Below are 13,802 nucleotides of genomic sequence, written 5' to 3'. Positions count from 1 at the left end.
GAAAATAAGGTCTACTACTAAATGTGACTTTATTATAATGTTAAATTAATAGAAGATATAAGTACTACGAGTATGTATATTAGAAAGGGTAAGTACGTCAAAATGATTTTTTTACTCAATGAAGTCCATTGACTTAGTTGACTGTGCTATAGATCTCTACATAAAACTCATACCCTTGTTATCTTGTAAACAAACAGAACAAAATTATTTTCATTATGATGCCCTGAACTAACTCTTTGTTGGTTTTATTTCTGTAGGTTTATTATACTGTATACATAAAGATCGTAATATAGCAAATTGTATCGCATTAGTTAGTATTTCACTCATGTAAAAGTTAATGAATATATTCAGGTCGTGTAATATTTTTCTTTTCGTCTAATTACTGTTTTTTTTCTAATTGCGGTTGAAGATTATGTTGCTAAAAATAATTTTATTTATATTCCAAAATTAAATAAATATACTGTTATCTTTTTAAATAAAATTCCGGTACTTAAATACTTAAAAATCCACATTCATTACTGACTCGCTTAAGTCGAAATAAGTCTCTTTCCCGTGTGTAGGCGGTATTAAAGCCAGGATTTAATGCATACGGTATACCTGTTACTCGTCCATAAACTGCGTTTTTAATAAACCAGCTCCCCCAAACTTCACATGCAATACATAGGTACATTCATACTCGTGTTGTTCTAACAACACGAGTATAAATGTATGTATTTTTTTATATATTTATTTGCGGTGTTCTAGCAACCCTTTACAGATTCACCAGACGAAATTGTACCGAGTCCTGAAGGTACTCTAAACGTGCAAAGACTTATGGAGGGGCTGTAGACCATCTTCCGCCTGGCAGATATGACTTTAATCTCAACACCTCTGGGTATCTCATTTCACCTCGTTCGAACTTCACCCTAGGACGCACTATTTCGATTCCCATTCGAATGAGACAGAGTATCAATCGGATATATTTCATGGTGCTATGGTATTCAATCTAGATATATATAGGAGCAATTATTAAAGCAAGGAATGAAAACACATAATAAAGGCGGTCAAAATGAATCGCCAGAATAATACGTAGTGGATACTGTTATGGCAATTCTAATATTTGAACAATAAAACAGCTTCCACGGAGCAAGGTATAGTCATATCCAATACCTACAATAACAAAAACTACCTACTTACCTAAATATAGTATAATATTAAAAACCTTTAATTTGTAATGTAATTATGTCAGTCACTTACCACGATTTATTGTAATTAAGTATGTTAATGATATTCCATTAAGAAGTAATACGTGACAAAAAATTTCTTATCTACTTATTATATGTATGTGTATATATAAGTATATTTTTATTTAAATTACGAAAATAAATGGATAATTCATTAATATTAAATCTTAAGAGATTCATTTACTATAAATTCATTAGCAAGAATCTGCAAATAGATGTAACTGTCGACTGTCCAACACAAAGCTTGAAGGACCAGTGACAGATTTATATTAATAATAATATCTCTCGACAATTCACTCGATACCTACCAGTCCCAAGTTAAGCAAGGCTTGTGTTATGGGTTTAGACAACTGATATAAATAAATACATACATTTTTTTAAATACATACATAATATACATAGAAAACACACAAACCGAAACAATTAATACTCATAGATATAAATGTTTATACTTTGCGAGGAATCGAACCCGAGACTATAGGAAGCTAATCGGTGTGCTAAACCGCTAAACCCCGAGGCCATCAAATTATATTGTTTATACTGTGGACCTTATGAATGACGAATTTAGGAACTTTATTCATACACATAAACTCAGTGCAAGTCCAACACAAAGACGTCAATCTTTATTTCAGAGAAACAATAATTCAGGTAATGTCAATGTTAATAAATAAATACTTACAGTACTAATCGTTCAGTCTAATTAAGAATCTCCGATTAAATTATATATTGCTGCTTATTGTACATATCTACTTAAACGATCTGGCAGTTGATTGATTGTACCTATCTTGGAAATACTGTAAGAAATGTGTATATGCTAATTTCAGTGCATGTTACAGTTACACAACGATCAATAAAGCCGTAATTCATCGCGAGAACACGATAGTACGGCAGTACTTTCCTCGGTTCAAGCAATGTCGGACTACCTAATCTAGAATTTAAAACTATAAATAGAAACCAAGTAGTTTACTTGAAGAAATTAATTAAATTTAAATTTTACCAAGAATGGCAGTTGAACGTACAGTTGAATACATTTAATATAATTTCCTGTTGTTATACATAGTCTTAAGTAATTTACATTGTCTATCAGAACTTCAATATCACACGCATTAATGATGGTAGAAATAGACGAAAAACTATAATAAACATTGGTCCCACAAGACCTATATCTAGATACTGCTATAAACAAACATGTTTCAGATAAGACGTCATACGAGACTATGACGAAATTCACATGTACAGACATCTTAAAAAAGTGAAAATTGCATGAACACTTTTATAAATATTATTTTTAAACTGCCTATTTTATATTATAATAGACTTATAATAAAAAATGCATGTTGATACGTAAACATATAGTTCAATAATCATTTTAGAAAATGTCAATACGAGCAGAATGAACATTAATTTCATTTAAGATATATTAAATAGAAAAACTCTTATTTATTCGTAACTAACTAACTATATCTACATATGTCAGTATAAGAAATAAGTGAAACTGGCAAATAATATAAGGTAATTCCTGTGTTGCCTTATATTTGTGTTATCAATAAAAGAATTCACTAATTTACAAGATCAGTATGAGAAAGTAAAGGGGACATGGAATCAATATTGGGAAAAATAATGACAATATATTTAATACAAAACTGGAAAGAACTACTAGGAAAATCTGGACAGATCTATTAAAACCAAAAAATATTTTGTGCTATCTAGGGAATCAAAAGTTACTAATGTACTGGACTACTACTACTACTAAAGTACCGGATGTACTGCATATTGTTTTCTAGTGCAGGGTTGCCAACATTAAAACATTTAACCTTACACGAAGAAATAACTATACATAGTCCGATTTGACTCTAACTTACATCAGCGTACTTTAACTGATTTCCATCGGTCATGATCTCGTACGATCGGCATGCATATCATGCGTAGCATGAAACTAGTTAGGCTCAATTGTGCTCAAGTAAGACTTTTGACACATAATTCTCTTGATCTACCTTAAAGGATCTATATATTATGAATATATCAATAATATATATAAAAACTTATAGCAATGATAGACTCAATCTCATTGTAATTTAGATAAATACAACGTGCTTACAAAATTGCTTACAAATTCTCAGTGGATTGTTAGGTGAAATAACTCGTCTTTTGCGTTGTGGTATGGCGTCGTATTTAAAAAAATACGTCGCACCTCAGTAAAGATAATAATTTATTTCCAATATTCATTCAGATGTTATGAATTACACGTGATAATAATACTGTAATTGAGATGGGTCCTTTGATGTTTTTACTCGAAACCAATCCCTCTGAATGACCTTCACAACCAAAACAAACTTGTTCTACAAGTCTATTTTTATAATCGTTAGGTACACGATAATAACAAAATTAGATATGAAATAAAAAAATATCATGCAAACAAATTTCTACTTATTATAAAATACTTTTTTTGTAAAGACAAACATGCTGGCAGCCCATGCTGGTGGTAAGTGGGAACTGTCGCGTCGACTATGTTCATGAATAACCGCTCGGATATTATGTCATCATATGATACTTGTAGTTGTCATTAGTTACAATTTCAGAGAAATGAGGTGAGGTAATTTCAGGATACGAAGGTATAACTTTCGCATCCTGAAATTTCACTATCATATCTCACCGCCCATTCAAAACATAACTTTAACATTTAACATAACTGCTGAGCCCACCTTATGGAAAAGTGTTGGCTGTTGTAGAAAGGATAAATATACATAAAAAGTATAAAAAAAATAAAAATATAGACGCAAACAAAAACATAGAGTCTTCTGAAAATTAAGGTGTTTTGCTTCCATAGACAACACTAAAAAATGAATCAGGAGAGACTATTACACATTTAAAATTGTATTATTGAACACCTTTTTTAAAACAGCTTAAGAAATATTTTTGTATTTTAAACTGATCCGGCTGCAAATAATGACACTCGAAACTCTTATAATAAGAAAATCTGTCAATTTATGACGTCGGGGGACTTTGTACAAAGTCAGGCAAGGGCAAGTCTAGATCCCCTACTTCGGTCATCCAGAAGTCTTTGGCTTGTTGTAATATTTTAGTACATTTTTACTACTACTTTTATGTATGAAAGTTATTTTAATATATCAATGCACCTACATGCCAGCACTAACGGTACACGCTGGCGTGGCATCAATGGAGAATAAAATTTAATTACAACGGTATAATTACTTAATTAATTCTTAAATAAAAACACAATTTTACCACATCATCTTCAATATCATATTTTATTTCTTGCATATAAAATAAGCTGAAGTGGTTAGAAACCCTAAACATTAAAAACTTAATCTTAAATTGAAAAAAGCTCAACATCATTTTCTATTTCAAAACTGATACATCTTTATTAACGGCCGAAGTTTATTTTCAAATGAATTAAAAAAAAAAGTTTTCTTCGTAGCTATCATCAACATATTATTATTCACACATGGGTACCTATCGCTCGTGCTAAAAGACGAATATAAATACTATAAACAACCTAACATCAATCATGCAGTCGTGTCTGTAATGATCTTGATTTTCCCTGACAATTTGATTCCTATTGAATCAAATTGTCCCGGGTCATTTTTAGTTAAAATATTAAAAAAAAAACATTTATTACTGCTAATTTATTTTACCACATAGAACTTTATTTTAATCATTACTCCTGCTTAAGTATTATTAAAAAAACTTACTCTGTAACTCGAAGAGAAGTGAAAATTTCCAAAACTTTAAATAAATAAATCAATCTTAGACTTGTTAGAGTCATAAATTGCAATCACTAATTATTCCATATCACTATTTAACTAATATGTGGCAGTTTTCATTTAAAATATAACATCGTCAAAATGGAACGATCTCATTTGAAATATACTGACGGATACGACCAAGTAGCGACGCGGTCGAAGCACCACTGAAATCAACTACCGTTGTGCCAGGCGTATGGGGACAACCAAAATGAATTAGAGGTCAATATAGGTAGACCCTGTACACGCTATGTCAAGTTCACCATAATAAATCAAAATAAACTATAAGCTTATAAATTAGCATATTGATGAACGTCTGTTTGTTACCTGAAAAAAAAAAGAATGGTAATATAATATTGAAATGGCAATTTAGCGTATCTTGAGATTTTTAAGATTGCAATAACACAGTTTTATGAAGAAAATATGATGTGACATTTCATCAGCTTAGAATATTATTTTTTTATGACGGAATGTGTGCACTGTTTCTTGTTTCAAGTAGGTAGAGCGATATTACTGCGAGACGATAACATAATAAAAGGTATTGAATGATATATACAATAGTGAATGCATAGTACATTTCTTGTTTATTTATAACTTCTTCTTTGTTATAATTTTTTTTTTATTCCAACTAAATATTGGTACGATTTCTCTATATGTTATCCTTTGATATATGCTAAAAACTCCCACTCCATAAACATATTACTACTATTTACAAAAGTTTTTATACCATGACCTTTTCAGGACAATCAGCCCACATAAGAGAATGTGTGAATAACTTACGTATACATAGGAATTGCCCTGTTTTAATTATATATAAACAACATGACTTGAAATTCAACAGTAAAACTAGCTTCTAAGATCTGTACTTAAGAACTAAAAGAATTCTATTGGTGAATACCTTATAAGTTATTATAAAATATATTAACTTATTGATAAAGTTGATATATTTTATATATATATATATATATATATATATATATATGATATACATATATATTAATTATATGACATAAATAATAATGTGTTAGGGTGAATATAATGGTTATAAAGGAATTGTATTTTCAATTTAATAAATGTTAATACCTATATTTATTTTATTTGTATATGTAATTAAAATATATATAAATAAAATAAATATATTATACATAGCTGTTTAATAATGATTGTACATTTTTATCTAATATTCTATAAAATTAATTTATCTTCGTGACCTGCGAATTTAACAATAAGAAATAAACTCTATAACTTCTTATTTTAAAAATTAACTAAGGAATTCATAAATTTTGCCTATTTATTTTGTTATATCTGGGAATAAATAAAGAGTATACGTACAAACCTGCTCAGATGTGCGACATTTTGTCCCCAGGAGACTATTCACATGTAGTGCAGTAGTTTTAAAACTCATGTTGACATCTGAAAAAGTTACAATTCTATTTTACGAAAGATATTTGAATAAATTATATATGTCGTAGAAAACAAACTTTTAAATTCAATTTTAATATAGGTAAACGCACACGCTATTGTAGATACTGTACGTCGCACAAACACATTCTATTATATAAATTATGATTTACAAAACATACACAGAGATTTGTAGTTAATCTTTTCTGAAAAACCTCATGCTGTAGTCTCTCGAGAAAATCTCGGCAGGTAGTTCATTCCACAACCTAAGTGTACTCTGGAGGAAGCGCCTCTGAAACTGCACTGCCCAAGTCCACATAGATTCCAGCGTTTGGGAATAAGTTGGTGTTGCGAGCGGTGCTATGGCAAAGGGTAGCCGTAGGCATCATGTTAAATTTGTCAGAACACAGTAGAATGTACAAAGCGATGCGAAGTCTCGCCTCACGCTAAGTGTTTCGATACCGCCTGAGGGATAAATAAATAACTCTGGACAATTACGATAAGCAAAGCTTGTGTTATGGGTACTAGACAACGAATATAAATCCTTACATATATTTCTTGTGAATACATACATAATAAACATAGAAAACACGCAGACTGATACAAATAATCGTACTGATAAATGCAATAGTTTTCACCATGTGAGGAATCGACCTCGCGATCATTGTAAAGCGTGCTAAACCGCTGGATCACCGAGGCCGTGAAGCATATTATCATATGAAGCTTAGGGTAATAAATCTGATCCGTTGTCATTCCACCTGTAATTTCCCTGCCATTTCTCACTTTGAAACAAAATACAGTACCATAAAAACACGTGCATGTTTATAAGTGCCACTAAATCAATTCCTATCAGTTAGTAGGTATTTTTATTTATTTATTTTGTATTACTTCCGTTTGGAAATGTGATGAAGAACAGTAAGCTGTTTTAAAGTCTAAACTTCGTTACGTTAGTCAGTTGGTCAGACACGTGTCTATTTATTTTCATGCTACGAGGAAATGTTTTTCCGTCAATGATTTTATTGATTTATTAGCCATGTTATAGTAAAACAATATTTTAAAGTCTAATACACTTTCCATTTTACTTTCTTGATACTCATAAGCAAATAATAAAAAAAAATATCTATTATATATTTATAGTTCTAATATTAATATACTAGATATTATAATAATAATAATTACCCTGGACAATTCAAACAGCGCGATCTAGTCTTAAGATAAGCAGAGCCCGTGAGATAGGTACTAGATAATTGATATATTATTTGTTTGTAAATACACCACAATCAATCGCGATCATCGGTATTAAAGAGGTACCTATGCTAAACAACTAGACCACCGAGACAATAATATATGTACTACATTTACTGTACAATTAAATGATCCTACAGATGTTTACATTAATAAACTTTCTGTGTTAAATTTCAAGAAGGAGCAATTAACTAAATAATATATTTTATTTAGTTGTTACATTTTCTTTTTGTTGACCTACTCCTAAACCTAAATAAGACCTAAATCTATGAATAGTCAATTGATGCATGTGCCTCTAAAATATTCAGGTTGTCATTGGCAAGAAAGACCGACATTCAGGAAGACCATCGAACTGGCTAATATAAAGACGACGATGATTCATCTACTTATTAAAAGTACACCGAAAAATAAAAATTAATGTTCTACGGCATGCAGGTAGAGAATTGTATAAACACTCAAAGTATTTTTTTTAATATTCTATTACAGGAGCTCAGGGCCTCGTTAGTCACTGGGACTAGGGGCGTTATTGTTAGTAACGCTGATGTCAGACGGATGCGTTCCGAAAAAAAAAATCCACAAAGCTTGTTTTGAGTTTATTTGAATAAAGATTATTTCTATTTCTACACAATTATGTACCTAAAGTTGCCCCCAAGATTAATGTTTAATTGACCAATTTTTAATGTTAATTTTGTCCCACTCCTGCTTTCATATTTTATATACGTTTATTCTGCAAATCATCGTGATGAATTTCAGACAAACGAGCACAATGGACTAAATGAACAAACATTTACATTCACATATGATTTTATATTTACGATTTCTTTTTTTTTCACATCCCCGTCGTTAAAATTCCGTAATTATCTATTTAAAAATATAACGAGCAAATAGATATGTACGAACCAGCTACAGATTTTAGTCATGTGATTTATATAATATCGCAGATAATTATATTGCACAAAAATACTATACTTATGTAACATGTTGTAGATATAAGAAAGTATTCATTTTATGAACCTTGAAAATGTATTTGACGATATTACTCATTTACTATGCTATAAGCTAATAAACTCGTAAAAGGACGACCTCGGTGGTCTAGCGGTCTAGCACACCGCTTTACGACCGATGGTCGCGGGTTCGATTCCTCGCACGGCACAAACATTTGTATATATGAGTATGATGATGATTGTTTGTACCGGTCTGGGTATTTTCTATGTATAATATGTATATATTTACAAAAAAAAAATATCTATGTATTTGTATCAGTTATCTAGTACCCATAACACAAGCTTTAGCTAGCTTAACTTGGGCCTCGATGGCGCTGTGTGAATTGTCCTGAGATTATTATTATAAACTATTTTTTAAATATAACAATTGTATAAAAAGAAGTAGAATAATATTTATCAAACTTTCCAATTAAGTTATATAGAATTGTGGTAACATTTTATAAACTACTAACTACATTAAGTCAACGTAAAATATAAAGGATTTTTTTACGTTTTATCCCTATATTTGTGTTTTCGCGTCAAATGTAAGAAAGTACGACACGAACTCCTTTAGCACTGTATAAAATACTTATATGCCTAAATTAAGAGATTTCGCGCCATTCATCTTGGTGTATCAATTTATAATATCCACTCACTATTACCCACTGTCCTCAGTTATGTCGGCATAGACCTTTAATTTCCTATGTGAAATGAACAGTCTCAGAAAATTACATGTAATAAATATTACGTTTCCTCTATCGTCTTGTTTTGTATGACCAATAGATACGAACTTATATAGATTTTATATTGACTACTCGTTTGCAAATTTAAGGAAATTTAGAAAAAAGTTTTAAAATATATTTTTACTAGCTGTTTCCGCGACTTCGTCCGGGTATTTAACTTTATTTTTCTAAAATAAAAGTAGCCTAAGTTACTCCTTATTACATCAGATACCTGCAAAAGAAAATCCCGTCAAAATCGATCCAGTAATTTCAGAGATTAGCCAGAACAAATAGACAGACAGACAAAAATTGTAAAAAATGTTATTTTGGTCTATATAACGTATTTATGTTCATAAGCAGGTAGTAAAAAACGGTTATTTCAATATTACAAATACTCCAATTTTCTTTACATGTATAGACAAGCTGTTTTGAATGATTTTTTTTGTTTCTGATGTATAATCTATGTTACTGTAAAATTTCATCAAAAGCAGTTCAGTACATTTTGCGTGAAATAGTAACGAACATACATCCATACTCATGAACTTTGCGTTTACAATATTAATAAGATAAACTGTCGAATAACGCTACTTAGGAAAATGTTTCATAATCATACGCGGCAACACGTGCTTTATATTCAGTATAAACCACGTGTAAATGTTGTCATTTATTACAGGTAACAACAGTAATTCACAGTAACATTTATGTTATTTCATATATGTAAGTATATTTCAGAATGTGTAATAAAATATTTAATGTCTCATAAATAAATATGAGGGTTTTAAACTTAACGTTTAATTATACAATTTGACACGAAACATAATTACAGACACTAAAATTATACTTACGATTGCTAACACTAGGTAGGTACTTAGGAACTAAGATTTATATTCGATCTGCAACAGCTTCCTCGTAATGAAGACTATTAATAGGATTTAAACTAATATATGTTACAGTAATCTTCGCAGATCGCTGAAAACGCTAACCTAAAATGTCTGAATAATGGAATTCGATTAATACCTGTATAAAGCAGCTTATCGCCTCATGTCATCCTGGGTCCATAAAATATTATTACACATCACCCAGGGACCATTCATGTTCTGACGTATCAGACTTTAAGGGGAAGTTGCCGAAGTATGACGATGTACAAGCGATTGAAGAAGTCACAAATTCGTATACAAAGTAACGAACTCTAGGATCTCTCCCAGTCATCTTGAGAGGGGTCATTTTATTATATCATCTTTAAATTTTTGGTATTAAGACACGAAATTTGAAAATGTGACCTACTGTAACAAGCCTAGGAGGTGGTGGAAAAATTACTGAAATTCGTGTGACCTAATTGGGTAATTACGATCATATATTTATTCATTCATAAATTTAAAAGCAACGCACTTGTCAGTATAGCTCTTGCTCATATATTTATAACAAAACAATATTTGTGCGGAGAAAACCCCGGAAAGAAAGAAACATAGAAACAACCCGTAACATTTTATCGATATAGGTAATAAATTATAACGGAATTTGTAAAGATGTTCAGGATATCGCGGGCTGTACGAAACGTGACACCATTCCAGATAAGCTTACTGATCTGAAAAGGAAAATTGTAATTCCACAAAATGGTAACATTTATAATTTTAATAAATTACACAATCTATGGTCTTATCGCAAAATTTTATTATTTTGAAAGTAGGTATATTTGTTTGTTATCTTTTGACATCCTGACAACTCTTGCATCTTCATGATCATGAAATTTAGCATATATGCATACAACAATTGGGATGGAGAAGGACATATGCTTCATTAAGTAATATTATTAATAATTGGACTTTTTTAAGAAAATTACGCTAACGGCGGACGACGAACTCAGTGAATGAAATTTGGAAGTTTTACATATTTCACGTTCTCCATATAGCTTATAGGAGAATGTGTACGAAAATATTTCATGTTTTGTATATATTTTAATGCTTAAGAATACATTAAATAAGTATAAAATCAAAGTACATACTACCATGAGTTTGACACACAACACGCACATATAAATATATATTTAGTCTTTGACAATAAACCAACAACGCAACAGTTAGAAATATAATCTTATTCAAATAACCTATTAAGATTATATAAAAAATACTGTTCAATAACTTATATCTATTATTATTTTATCTGACTTTCTCTTAAAATGCAGATTCAGCGAAGAACAAATAACAAGAAACTTGCAGGAACATAGTCTGTTCTACAATATACTTGAATGTATTAAATACTTCTGTAATAGAATTGTTTAGTTCTGTTTAGTGTAATGAAATAAACGTGTTCTAATTTTCCAGCGAGAGGCGACCAACGAAGATATCTTGGTATTATTAAATTGCGTTAATTAGGTCAAAACAGTACAGCAGCTTAACTGCTGATTAGTGACGAGTAAGATACATTAGTTTTATCATTATTTCTTTTATTGAGCCTGTGCCTTTAGATGTGCCTATCAATATTATTATAATTATTTATACAGATATTTATTATTCTTATATATAAAGATATATAGACAGATTGAAATAAAATTCGGTACGCGAATAGATTATGTCCTAGATTAGTACATAGAATATTTTTACCCGAATTCACGAGGATATAGCTATATAACATAAGCAATAATTAATTTTTTTAGAAGACTAGATTCTTCTAAAAAAATTATTTATTGATATCGAGTATCTGTCGTAGTTAAATGTCGGTACTTTATAAACACGCCTGGTTTAACATATGGTACATCCACTAAACAGTAAGCGGTTTGCAATATGTCTTCATGCTGAATAGTAAAGTTGTGTAAAGGAGAGAAGACCGAAAGTATTATGTGTCACATGAATGAAATAAAATGTTGAAGAAGACTTTCGGAGGAAATTTTTAAATACGTATCGATGACTGCTTCATCTCCATGACATTGATTCTCTGGAACAAACCCTGAATAGAAATTATGATCCTATAATAATAATTTCCAAAGTCGGTGAATAGGTACTTCTCTATTTACGGGTATACTGAGTAATAATCGAAATATATCAAGTATCTATATGTACATAATAAAGGTAAATTAGTTTACTAATATATTACCTACTAAATGGCAATAATCCGGTTTGCCTATTCTATAATTAGCAAAATTAGCAACACTTAACTATTAATTACATTATGTAAATTCTAGAAATTGCCCGAACATCTGTTCCTCGCAGACATCTAATTTTAAATTCAGCTTCATACATCAGGAACCCGAATTAATAGCCTGTTTTTGTAACTTCAATTTAGTGTTAAAACCAATGACAAGAGATAGATAGGAATACTAAAAATAAGCAATAAACTAATCGAGAAAATTAAAGACCCATTTTATCTGTACCTATGTTCGGAGCTTTAATTATATCCTTCATGAAATGGCAAACATGATTATGTATATATATTCCAATTGTGCAGTACTAACTGTAGTAACTAACTCACCATAAAGCAATTAGTAAAAGTTGCATCTGCAGGTTTCAGAATAAAACAAAATTTTTACTAAACTACCGCCTATAGTGTTATTAAAATAATTGTTTCAAATACATACAAACGCGTCATCCAAGCCTATTTCGCTTCCGGACAGCACAGAGAAACTATAAAAAGCTTCAAATTTCAAAATCCAAATCGCCACTCCCTACTCCGCTCAATCTCACCTGAACCCGCCTATAGTCATGGTCGACTACGCACCGAGGAGACATATTCGACATCGCCCCGAAGCACGTTTTTATTGATCCCTACGACCCCATAACGGTAGTTAACCTCCCTATGGTTCCTCCCGTTCTGTCCCAACCACACACAAAGACGACGACCTCAAACACACCATACCGGCGCATATTAGTGTGGACTAATGCCCCTCCGTTCAATTCGCCGTCCAATTCAAATGGGAGTCCAAATTTCGACGGCCTAAACCAAAATTCGAACCCCTAGATGTGCCCTCAGGCCAAAGTCGTACCCATCAGTCAAGAGTTGACCTTCAGCCGCTCCATAAGTCCTTCCGCGGGCTTGGAGTGCCATCTGCCCTCGTCCGATGAAGCTGTAAAGGCCAGCTCCGGCCAACAGTATTAGAGTAGTACGTGGAATTCATCTAATAAAAGCAACTAAAATTCGTCAGCATACAAATCCTTTGTTTTTAAAGTATGACCACAGAAAAGAAACATCAATCCATTTTTTAAAGACTGTCGCAGCTTAATTAACTGTTACTATTTCCACTAACAAAAATTGCGGCTACGTTTCTTTTTTTTAAATCCATGAAAATTCACAAAGACCTTTTGTAATAGGTCTATTACCTGTTATGTTCTTTATGGTTGATTCGATAAGCCTACCTTATCGAAATCAACAGTAAACCTTATCATTAAAGGTCATCGGAGTTAGGCGTAATAATATGGATTTATACAATGAAGCTAATTATCTTCTTCACCAGAAATTAGAAATATAAAAAAA

General features: G+C 31.1%; 1 protein-coding gene across 1 annotated transcript in view; it reads right to left on the bottom strand.

The window, feature by feature from the left end:
* Nucleotides 1-5,000, bottom strand: part of LOC131842836 (pyrokinin-1 receptor-like) — a 65,862-nt gene extending 60,862 nt beyond the window's left edge. The window contains exon 1 of the mRNA XM_059191404.1: nucleotides 4,937-5,000. The gene's annotated coding sequence lies outside the window, so the exon portion shown is untranslated. The remainder of the gene's footprint in view (nucleotides 1-4,936) is intronic.
* Nucleotides 5,001-13,802: the final 8,802 nt, after the last annotated feature.

This window comes from Achroia grisella, unplaced genomic scaffold (genome assembly GCF_030625045.1).
Source record: "Achroia grisella isolate CSIRO2021 unplaced genomic scaffold, CSIRO_AGI_Agris_v1 utg2547, whole genome shotgun sequence".
In the NCBI taxonomy this organism is placed as follows: domain Eukaryota; kingdom Metazoa; phylum Arthropoda; class Insecta; order Lepidoptera; family Pyralidae; genus Achroia; species Achroia grisella.
The sequence above is the reverse complement of the archived record's forward strand: the minus strand, read 5'-3'. Positions and strand labels throughout refer to the sequence as shown.